The sequence below is a fragment of the Coenobita brevimanus genome, chromosome 112 (genome assembly GCF_032717465.1).
Source record: "Coenobita brevimanus isolate Jiangsu-jjx chromosome 112, ASM3271746v2, whole genome shotgun sequence".
In the NCBI taxonomy this organism is placed as follows: domain Eukaryota; kingdom Metazoa; phylum Arthropoda; class Malacostraca; order Decapoda; family Coenobitidae; genus Coenobita; species Coenobita brevimanus.
The window spans coordinates 16,711,352-16,723,648 of NC_137065.1; the positions used below are offsets into that span (position 1 = coordinate 16,711,352).

At 43.3% G+C, this 12,297-nt stretch overlaps 1 pseudogene; it reads left to right on the forward strand.

Annotated features, from left to right (window-relative positions):
• Positions 1-10,942: 10,942 nt before the first annotated feature.
• Positions 10,943-12,297, forward strand: part of LOC145418114 (uncharacterized) — a 43,021-nt pseudogene continuing 41,666 nt past the window's right edge.

Here is a 12,297-nt window from a genome sequence, read left to right on the forward strand (position 1 = left end):
TGGTACAAAAGCATAATTTTACTAATTAGGTCGGGGTCTCAAACATGCACTGCCAAAGTTAAATCCTTGTCCGACGCTTTGTTGAGACGTTATTTAAAAAAAACAGTTGGACACTGCCCCTGAAATCCTTAGTAATCAGATTTTGGCCAAGGACTAACACAGACTGCGAACAAAACACTGACTGTAGCTCTGCCTGTGAACAAAACCCACTTGAACTTACCTATACAGTCTGAAGTAATAGGAAGTGAACCTTAAATTGACAATGTGTGTGTGTGTGTGTGTGTGTGTGTGTGTGTGTGTGTGTGTGTGTGACCCAGTGAACATACTGTACTGTGGAAAGAAAAGATCAACAAACAGGTTGAAAAAATTATTGGAACTATATTTGTTGCTGGATTTATATTTATTGATAAACTTGTTTTTTTTTTCCTTTAAAATTTATCTTGTACCGAATTCTAGTGTTCTGTCTATATGACACAGAACCAAAGTTCAGTATTTCGTATCTGATGATACAGTACAGTATACTGACCGACATGAGCTTAGCAAGCCAGGAAAAAAAAATGCATAAACATTATTTCTGCCAGCAGTGTTATGTTGAAAAATTATTCTAGAATAAGGAAAAGGTATTAAGAAAAGTTTGCAGCCAAACCTAACAAATTCGAGACACCCTAGTTTTGTAGACTTTCTTTGATGCTAGCATTGATTGTCTAATGTCATACCACGGGAGTAAGAGAAGCTTTATAATTATATGACGACATTTATAGTGGTTTTCGCACTTGTGTTGATTTCCGTCCCCAGAGAGTCCGAGAGGAAAGAAAGAAGAGACGGTATTGTCGCTGTGTTTGTTCTAGAACTAACAGATCTTTGCCATGGTAACGCGACATCACCAGCACTTGTGGACACTGGATGGCGAGAACTGTTAAAAGTGTTTAAGTTTTTCCATTACCACTGCTCAGTTTATATATTCATTCTCTCCATTTCTGTACCAGACTGATGTTGTAATTTGTCTCCTACATATCCACAAACTTATAGTAAACAGTCAACGTATTTACGAGTGCACAAGTAAATAATAAGATCAAAATGAGTGATTATATCAGCGTTAAGTGCTCCAGTAATCGTAAGTGCCTCTGTGCTGTGAGCAGTTGTAAACAATTTGTACTTACGAAGAATAGTGAGAATTAATTTCCTCGGCATAAAAACGATGAAAAGAGTGAGTGTGGGAGCACTCTAATTTTGCTACAACTAGCCAGCGTCGGACGCGGCCAGGCGCCCGTTATCAAGTACTCGTAGTACTCATAAGTACAATAACTATCTCCACCACCACCACCACCACACTCTGCATCTTGCAGTTAACCTAAATGGTCGACTTCCACCTTGACTCCACATAAACGTAAGTACTCTCCTTGTATTCATTTTGTACGGAAATAGAAACTAACTGCAGGCGAGGTCCTGCTAACAAATGATGAAATTAAAATGAACATCTGTTATTATTATTTTTTTAATTACAAATGTCCACTTTATCCATTTACCTGTACTTATCCATGTGACATGATCTCATTTTCATTTTCATACAGTTTGTTGTTATAACGAATTCCATACAATTATGTAAACATCTGTCGTACATTACCTTTTACATATCGAGCCATCAGGTCGTTGAAAGTGTACCGATGTTGATGACTGAAGTAACTGTTATGTACATATTTTGGTTATGTTTCGCACAACGTTTATTTTTATACAGACGATATAATATTTGGGTTATTTTTCCCACTGTTTGTGTTATAAAATATTTTGGGTATTTCCTCTACTATTTAGCTTTATACAGACGATTCCCACATTATTTTTATACAGACGACATACATGTTTTGGTTATTTTTCCCACAATACTTGTTTTTATGCAGACGATATAAATACTTTGGTTATTTTTCCCACAGTGTTTATTTTTCTACAGACAGTATACACTTTGGTTATTTTTGCCACACTATTTTTATACAAAGGTGATTTATGTAGATTTTGGCTGTTTTCAGCTTCCCTGTGGCGATAATGAAGCGACATTGGAAAGGTACTTAAGTGATAAAGAGATAGTGAACTGATTACGACTCAAGCCTATTATTATTTGTTACTTTATTGCCTTTGGTATATTTCTGCAGTGGCTTAACCTATTTCGTAGCTATGAAGTAAATTGGGGCCGATATAGGAAGTGTGACTGACGGGTATTGAAGTGCTATACACCGGTCCGTATTCTCTTCTTTAACGATTTATTTTCCACCCTAACCATTAATGCCCTCTCTTTTGCTTCTCAAATCTTCTGAATGTGGACAGAGATCGCATGAATAGCACAGAATATAGTAACGGAACAGAATCAAATAAACCGGTAAAGATGTAAGCTTCCTAACCTCACGAGAATACCACCTTTGATCTTCCCTCTAACTACATTACCAGATCATTTTTGGAAAAAATCGTACGATTCTCTCACCTTAATTTGCTACCGGTACTATTGTATTTGAGGTCTCTTGAAATGAGTTGACAGAGTTAACGGACTGATAGTTGGGCATTATTACCTTGTCAGTATAGAGCTGTTACGTCCCTGCTCCACACTGCCACAGCCTCTAGCAGCAGTAATTCAGTATAGGGAGGACGTTCCCCAGGGAGTTGTTCGTATTAGGGTCAGCCTTTTAGTGTGCAACAACAGATATCCGCTCGGCGTTGTAAATAAACACTGACTTTGTAAGTTCGCTATCTGTATTTTCCAAATAATTACACATTAATGCTTGCTAACTACACTTCACCGTTTTCACAAGTACCAGAGCTATACAATCTTTACTAACCGAACTAAACTCAAACTTAACTGAGAACTCCTCTAGTCCCTTCCCCATCCTTATAAAGCTTCCCACAGACCAGAATGATCTACTGCATTCTCAGAGAAGCAATAGTTACCAACTCGGAGACATCCAGAATATCCAGAGTTTTCTTCCACCGTGTAACACTCTAAATTCTTTAGCATACAAACTGAAATGAATTACATAATTCAGCTATCGCATATATAAATACATTATAGAGAAAAAGAGCATAAAAATTTATGTATAACTTTAAAAAATAACTCTGCTCACAAAGCAGGCTAACTGGCAACTTTGACACGTAAAAAAAAAACGTGAGAACCACCGGGAGCCCTCCAGTACTACCTACCTCGCAAATCCCACTTCTTAACACTACCCCCTTCCTAGTCCTTTTGCTGTGCCGACAAAAGTGCACAATATATACAAACATAATTCTTAGTCCAAATGAAACATCTAATTATGCACAAAATAATCCTTCAACTTATCAGGTCTTCTTCCGTTCTGCATCTGACAACGTCCCAGCTCCTCTATATGTCCACTCCTCCTGGAATGACTTGGTCCTTTTCCTGATTCACTTTTTCCGTCAAGAAACTGTCACCATCCTCTTGTACTTCAGTTCCTGGATCCTCTTCAACATCAGCTACTGGCGTGAATGATTCTTCAGGGCCATCCCAGATGTACTATCCTGGCCCATGGTACTGCCACAAATGACTAGCGTGTACCACCTTTAGGCGAGACTTCTTGCTTCCCCGAATCCGGTACGTTAAATCAGACTGGCAGTTCATCATTGTGTAGGGTCCATCCCATGGGCTCTGCAGCTTTGGTGACTTTCCCTTCTTCCACTGAGGATTGTACAGCCAAACTCTGTCACCATTCTTGAAGCCCACCTCACTTGCCTTGGTATCATACTTGTGCTTCATCAATTCGCCTGAAAACTTTAGAGCTTCTTGCATTTGATGATGTACCTCAGCCACCTATTCCTGGAGATGCGTCACGTAGCTGGAGTGTCTGTACGTAGCCCTTCTCCAGGTGGTCTTCCCATTAACAAGTCAAAGGGTAAACGTAAGTAGTGGCCCAATATCAGTTGTGCAGGGGTGTAGCTGGTGGACTCATGGGATGCAGACAGATATGCCATCAGCAACGCAAGTACTTTCTGGTCCCATTCCTTTTGTCACTCTACGCAGAATTTGGCCAGTCCCAGAGTCCACTTGAATTTCTTCATCATCCCATCTGAATGTGGTCTTAGTGGGGTCACCCTGGTCTTCTTGATCCCAAGTAACTTGCAGCGCTTTAGGAACACAGCAGACTCGATGTTTCTACCCTGGTCTGAATGTAGCTCTTGTGGCATCCCAAACGACAGAAAAACTGGTCAATCAACGCCTGAGCAACAGTCCCAGCCTTTTGATCAGGGATGACATAGGTTTCTGGTCACTTTATGAAGTAGTCCATGGGGACACACACATACCAGTTTCCTCTTTCAGTGACTGCCAGAGGTCCAACAATGTCCACTGCGATTCTTTCTATTGGTGCACCCACTTGGTACAGCTGAAACAGCTGGAAAGGGGTGCACCCACGTTCCTTGGATCCTTTCTTGGTACAGCATACATCACAGGCCCGACACCATGCTTCAACATTCTGAGGCAAGCCAGTCCAGTAGAACCGGTGTTGCAGTCGACTTAGAATTTCCTTCACTCCCAGGTGCCCAGTAGTGATCTGGTTATTAGACTCATCCAAGATCTCAGACCTCATTTTCTTCAGAACAACCAGTTGCCTATACTTGCTGAGGCCATCGGGTGTCTCCCACAGATGCTCCAATAGTCCATTGTTCAAATGAATAAGGACCCATTGACTCCAGTAGCTCTTAATCGCATGTCTGAACCTTCTTCCCAAGATGGTCGCACTATACTCCGCTGCAGCCACTCTTGCACTGGCTGTAAATCTACATCCTCCCTCTGCATCCTCTTCGGATCTTCTTCATCTGATGCTGGGCCTGTCACTGCAGTATCTGCATTTCTTGCTATGATCTTTTATTCTACAGTGCTTGCTATCTGGGTCACAAGGCCGACAACTCAGGCTGTCAGCATTGTCATGTACCCACCCAGGATGGTGCTGCACCTCATAGCTGTGCTGGTCTAGTTTCCCAAGCCAGCGTGCTAGTTGTCCTTCCGGATTCTTTAATGTCTTACAGCCACTTCAGTGCTGCATGGTCTACCCTGTTGAAGAAGTAGGACCAATACAAGAAGAGATGGAAGAAATCAAGGCTCTTCCTCACTGCCAAGAGCTCCATATGGGTCGCATAGTAGCTCTGCTCCGGTGGGCTGACCTTTCTGCTGTAATACACCACAACAAACTCTTTGTCATCATTCTTCTGCAACAGGACTTCACCAATATCTTGGTTGCTAGCTTCACAGTCCAGGATGAATGGTCGATCTAGTCTGGGTACAGCAGCACCAGAGAGCTTGCCAAACGCATGCTTGAATTCATTGAAGACCTTCTGAGTAACTGCAGTCCACATAAACTTCTGCCTCTTCCCTAAAAACTTGTTGGAAAGTCCTTTACAAAATGCAGATAGTAGGTACACAAGCCCAGAAAACGCCATAGTTCCTTCACAAAAGTTGGAACTGGCCAGTTTTTCATAGCTGCCACCTCTCCAGATCAGTAGAGACGCCACCCTAGCCTACAATGAGTTCCAGGTACTTCACTTCCTTCTGGAACAAGTAGCACTTCTTGGGGCTCAGCTTCAGGTGCACTGCTCAGATACTTTTGAACACCTCCGTCAGCCTCTTCAATGCCCGATCGAAAGTCCATCCAAACACAATTACATCGTCCAGATAGATGTGAGTTGTCTGCCAGTGTAGGTCTTCTAGTACATGATCCATGAGATGCTCAAAAGTATGGGGCATTGCATAGGCCAATTGACATCACTTTAAACTGCCATAAACCCTGCCCGTATGAAAAAGCTGTTTTCTCCTCGTCATCTGCGACCTTCACCTGGTGGTATCCTGCTTTCATATCTAAGGTGGAGAACCAATTGGCACATGGCAGAGCATCCAGCGTGTCATCAGTCCTTGGCAAAAGGGTATGCATCCTTCACTGTCACTTCATTCAGGGCTCGATAATCCACACAGCACCTTACCGAGCCATCCTTCTTCCTTACCAGAACCACTGTTGATGCCGAAGGACTGCTGGACTTTTTTATCACTCCTTGACTTTGGAGATTCTCCATCACATTCTCCATTACTTGCCTTGGGCTGACGCCATCCTCCATGCTGGCTGTTTAATTGGGTGGTGATCCCCAGTGTCGTTACAATGTTTTACCAGGTTACTGCATCCCAGGTCTAGGTCCCCGGTGGAAAAGACATCAGCAAACTTTACTAGCAGTTGCCTTAACTGCAGCACTTGTGAGTCATCCAGGTATTGGCAACTCCTTAAAAACATATCTTGTAATTGGTCTGGCAGATTCCCATCTTCTCTGACTACACTCCTTTTAGAGGCCTTCCACTGATGCCACTCAAGGTCCATTGCCTGGCACAGTCCCACAATTTCTCCCTCGTTGACATTCTGTGGCTCACGGGAGAAATTGGCCACCACAACTGGCACTTCACCTGCACATGTTTCCACCAAAGTTCCCCCTACCATCACTCCAGCCTTTGTCTTGCACCATATATGAGGCTCCATAACCACTAGGTAGCTGTCAAAAGAGCCACTCTTCTTGCACTGGAGCATTAGTTCTGATCCTGGGGGTATCAGTGAAGTGTAGAGCGCCATCACCTAGACACCAGAACTGGTACATCTCACTGCTGTGACGGGAACCGACTTTCCTTGAACCTTCAGCTTCATGGAGCAGAAGTCCAGCTCACATCCCATGGACATTGGATAGTTTAGACCAAGAAGGCAAGGATCCTCCCTATTGACCACGCGGACTGGAAGCATAGCCTCTAGCCCTGCCACTTCTGGACATCCAGGGGTCCCCTCAGTTCTGCGCGGTGCCCAGTTATACCACACAGTTGTTCTGATGACTCAGGCAAATACCAATGATGTTACACATCAGGTGTCACAAAAGTCTGCTGCGAAGCAGAATCAGTCACCAGGGAACACCTCTTGCCGTCTATTCTTCTGTCTACTCACACAGTCAATCACAGTCCTTTTGTATTTTTTCAGTGGTGGGGCTACTTGGGGAAAATCCAGGTGGTGGTTGACCCTTAATACAAGCCTTTACTAGTTTTCTGCTCCTTTCCTGTCTTCTGCAGCCTTCTTCTTGTCCTTTTTCTTCTTGGGACACTCAGAACTGAAGTGTCCCACCTCACCACATGTCCAACACCCTTCTGTTATGATCGTAGATTTCCCTGCACTGCTCTGTTCGTGCTCCGTCTTCCAATTGTAACAATCCTCCTTTTTGTGTCTTGGCTTCCTTTCAGAACCAGCATTCTCCTCTGGTCTTCTCCTGTTCCCTCTTCCACTTGTAGCAGTCCTCTTTCCTATGTCCTGGTTTTTCACAGTCCCAGCAACTTCCTTCAAATTTTTCTGCTTCATGTACCCGCCCCTTTCTTGCCTCGAATCCTGCGCTAAGACCTGCCTGAAAAGTGAACATAGGCCTACTGGACCTGACATAGGACTCAAATTCTAGAGCCCTGGCTAGTGCTTCTTGCATGCTTCTTGGTTGTGTCTGCTTCACTTGCACTTTCAGCTCTGCACCATCAAAAGCATCAATGACCTGGTCCTTTAGAAGAATAGCCAGCATGTTAGGTACTGCTTCAGGGCATGCCTTGTGTACCATACTCTCCAGGTTACTGCTAAAGGGATTCGCCTCGAGCCCGTTCATAGGTCTGGAATCTCACTCTGTAAACCTAGTCTGGCACATGGTCCTGTATCTGTGCTCCAGCCTTCTACTAGGGAATGATAACTGTTCCTCTCCTCCACTGACACCTGGCTGAGAATCTCCATTGCAACACCCTTGAGGCTAATAGCAAGCTGCATTACCCTCTGACTATCATCCCAACCATTCTGATCTTCAAGTAACTCAAATAATTGCACACGGTTGCATCCTAAAATACTTTGCTGTCAGATTCCTGAGGTTTCATTTTAAGTGGACCATTATAGCCATGCACTTCACTGGTTTTAGGCCTAAAAACTAGGGCATTATAATTGAATCTAGGACTCAAATTCTCTACAGTCTGATCATTCAGTCCCGTAATGCTACCTTCAGATGATTTGGATTCAAGATTCACCTTACACTGTCCATTTTTTACATATGCTCCCTGTACACTAAGCTGAGGCTCATCAGTGCAAGATTTCTCTAATCTCAACAATTCTCCCACTTATTAACTTCAACTGGTCGTCTACATACTGTCTGCACTCTATCACATTATTGCTCACCTTGCATTTCTGCTACTGTAGCTCAGTGTATACTTCATCCTTCAACTTTTGCCTTTCTTCTTTCACTTCCCTCTTGAAAGCATCTAGTTGTCCCTGCATCATCAGTTGTAACCCCTTCTGTTGCTCCTGTATTGCCTCTTGAGGCCATTTATGTCATTGTTTCTGTTCTTCACTTTGTGCTTGTAGTTCACTTTGTGCTTGCAGTAAGTTCATGACTGCAGCCAGAGATGCCACCTCCTGCCTAGCCTGGCTTCTTCTCTGTACACCCTCTGGCTTCATGTAGAAGATTTGATTCACTGCAACATTTTTCTATTCCAACTCCCGTCATCGCTTGTTACGTCCTCGTCCCACATTGCCACAGGCTTCATCAGTACTTCCGTATAGGAGGGACGTTGCACAGTGATTTTTTCCTCGAAGGGTCAGCCTTTCAGTGTACACAAAATCAACTCAGGCATCGTAATAACAGGCTTCTCACGTTCGTAGTCTTTATTTTCCAAGTAATTACACTGTCTAACTACTTTCACGAGTGCCAACGCTACACTAACTACACGAGGCCACAAGTAAACTCATTCATCCATTCTCTCCCGCATCCTTTTATAACCTCGGACGTTCTAAGTATTCGTACTGACAAGAGATCCAAAATATTCCAGAGCTTTCTTACATTATGTAGCACTAAATGCTTTAGCATACAAACTGAAAAATACGAGTATTACAAAATTTAACAACCATCAAAATAAAATATTATAGGGAGACAAAAACAAGAATGAATATTAACGCATAACTTTACAAAATACCTCCACTCACAACAGACGGCCACCTGGCACCTCTGACTAACAGTTGAAAATGCGTGAACTATCTGGAATTTTCCACTACCACCTAGCTAGCGCTCCTGCTTCTCAACACCTGTATATTATATAGAGTTTTTCTTTCTTTATGCGAGGAAGAAGGAACCGAAGGCCAGAAGCCTCTAAGAAAAAAAAAACACGATAACAATGATCAGATGGTTTACATCAGATCCCTACAAGATTATATCAAGAAGTGCAGGATAAGTTGCAAAGAAGGAGATGTTACGGATTTCCAAAACTACTGATAATAAATGCAAAAAGGTACTGATATATAACGTGCAAAGTATATAGCAAAGGAAGATGCGTTACGGATCTCCCTAACCACTAAAAATAAATATAAGAGAAAAACCTATCTATGACATGCAGAATAAATTGCCAAGGAAGAGGTGTAACGAAATTAAAGCCACTCATGAGCGCAAAGAACGAGGGGTTAAGTAATCAAAGCCACTTAAAATTTAGCCAAGAGCAAAATTAAGTTCACCTGCACATTGTGGACAGTGTATACATCGTGACAAGATTCAGAGTAATGATGACCTGATGACATAAAAGAATGATGTAGTAGACTTTAGCTACAGTATCTGTCTGTCTGCCCATGTCTATATCAATCCGTCCATCCCTCCATCCGTCCGTCCTTCCATCCATCTGTCCATCTGTCCATCCATCCATCCATTCATTCATCTCTCCATTCATCCATCTCTCCATTCATCCATCCCTCCTTTCATCCACTCATCCATCTATGTCTATCGCTATCTATTTCTATATTTGTCTTTATCTCTTGAAGCCTCAATCCTGGGGTGTCCACATGCAAATCTCCTCCTCTGCCATCTGTCTGTCCTTCCAATTCACAACCCCTCATGTCATATGACTCTCCACCCCATCCCACCGAAGCATCCTCCAGCGTTTATCAATAGTAGCAATAGATTAACACCAGCATATGATTCTAGTCACGAAGAAGTGCAATGGACAAGATACTGAATCGTCGTACTGTATTATTTTTTTGTCACAGAGTTATGTGAAATTAAGTAGAAATAGACAGAAATCTAGAGAAGCTAACGTTAATATTCGGATATGTTTCTGCTCCCACACTAACACGACCCTTGCATGCCAGCGACTAGAGTGTGGCTGAGAAGACAAATTAAAGGATGAACAGATGTAACTGAGGCTTCGAAGTGTTAGTGGGTTCAGCAACATATTTTTCAGGGTAGAGGTGCGAACGAACATGAACAACAGTGAACGTAGTAGTGGGCATACATGGCCGATCTGGTGAGCAGTTTCTTATTTACTGGCTATCGGCCATAAAACTGGCCGTTAAGCCGAAAAGTCATACATACATTAGATAGATACATTCATGCACATTCAGTATCAAAGAGTAGGGAGCAAAACAGGAGCAGGAAGGCATGGAAGGAGTGGCAGACAGACTGTTGACTGAAGGTTGGCTAGATGGTAGATGCACATAAGTTGGAGTCGGAGTCTGAGCCAGGACCGGCGGAGAGATGAGACTGCACATTAACTCTCCTACTCTTACTGGCTCCTTTCAACCTCTGTCTCTTCGCCGCACTGTTGCACCATTATCTCTTTTCGTTGCTACTTCAATGGTCACTGCTCCTCTGAACTGTCTGCTTGCATCCCTCCACCTCTACAACGGGCGCGTAGCACTCATGTAGCAACAAACTCTCATCCTTTTTCTGTCCAACTCTCTAATGCAAGAGTTATCCGTTACTCCCAGTCCTTCATTTATGCAAATGGTCAACTCTGGAAGCGTGTCCCTCTGTCTATATTTCCTATTTCCTGTGGACACAAGATACCACCAGATGTATTTCAAGTGCTGCGCTATTCCCTGTAATATGTCCCTCATACTTACACTTTTATTTACATTTACAGTGCTAAAAAATGGCTGGTAACGGAGACTCCTGCCCCGTGATGGCCTTCCCCTTGGCCCCGGAGATCCAGCAGGAACTACAGACGAAATTCGGATCATTTGATAAGGGACTGGTGGAGGTTGGACCAGGGAGGTACCTCCTGCCACCGCACTGCAGATTGTACCTTGATAAATATGCCCAGTTCAGGTGAGTAGATTTGAGAGAGAGAGGGGGGGGGGGAAACTGAGTCGATTATCTTTACACACACACAAAAGGAGAGAGAAAGAGAGAGAGAGAGAGAGAGAGAGAGAGAGAGAGAGAGAGAGAGAGAGAGACGGGGGAGGGGGAGTTGCAAGGAACGGTGTAAGGATTTGAATTTTGTTAAAGCAGACTTCCTGGTCAACCATAAGACCCGCCGATATGTCGTAAAAACACCCCTGCTATAACCAATACACCAAGTCCTGTATGCAACAGCACTACCATGTATTCAGTATAGACGGTGGCTGTACCATGTATTCAGTATAGACGGTGGTTGTACCATGTATTCAGTATAGACGGTGGCTGTACCATGTATTCAGTATAGACGGTGGCTCTACCATGTATTCAGTATAGACGGTGGCTGTACCATGTATTCAGTATAGACGGTGGCTCTACCATGTATTCAGTATAGACGGTGGCTCTACCATGTATTCAGTATAGACGGTGGGCGTTAGTGCCGAAATGGTGACATGTGGAGGTGTATGATACGTGGGAAGACTGCTGGGCCTCACGTAACGGATGCAACAAAAAATAATAATAAATAAATAAATAAAAAAGACCTACTCCATAAACCTCACTCAAAGTAGTATTATCCAGACTGAATCTTCCTCATCACTGATCCTGCCATGTTCCCCACTCCACCTTCATTTCATCCTCAATCCACATCCACCACCCGTTACCCCCTCCCCTACCCTCATTCACCGTGACGTGTAGGTTGTTGAGCAGACCCATTAACCGCAGGCAAGCAACCACTCTCCACCCAGTTAACAAGGGCATCATAGAAGGCGCACATCACCCCATTATTTGATTATATGGTTGTCACCCAGAAGTATAAATGGTTTCCTGGGTTAAAGGAAACCATTAGGCTTGTCACGCAGCTTAGAGCCACCTGAAGTTGAAAGAGTAACAATCAAAGTGACAGGAAGGATGGGAGAAATAGGAGGAGAGAAGAGCAGACACAGAAAATTATTCATAAAGGTGAAGGAGGATGTAAGCAGCACTACATTAGGTGAGTGGATGATGGTCGCCACCACCAACCTACCACCGTGACGTGTAAGTAAATAAGACATACTGTATTTCTGGCGATGGAGAAAAATCAGAGATCTAAAGATTATATGACTAGTGATG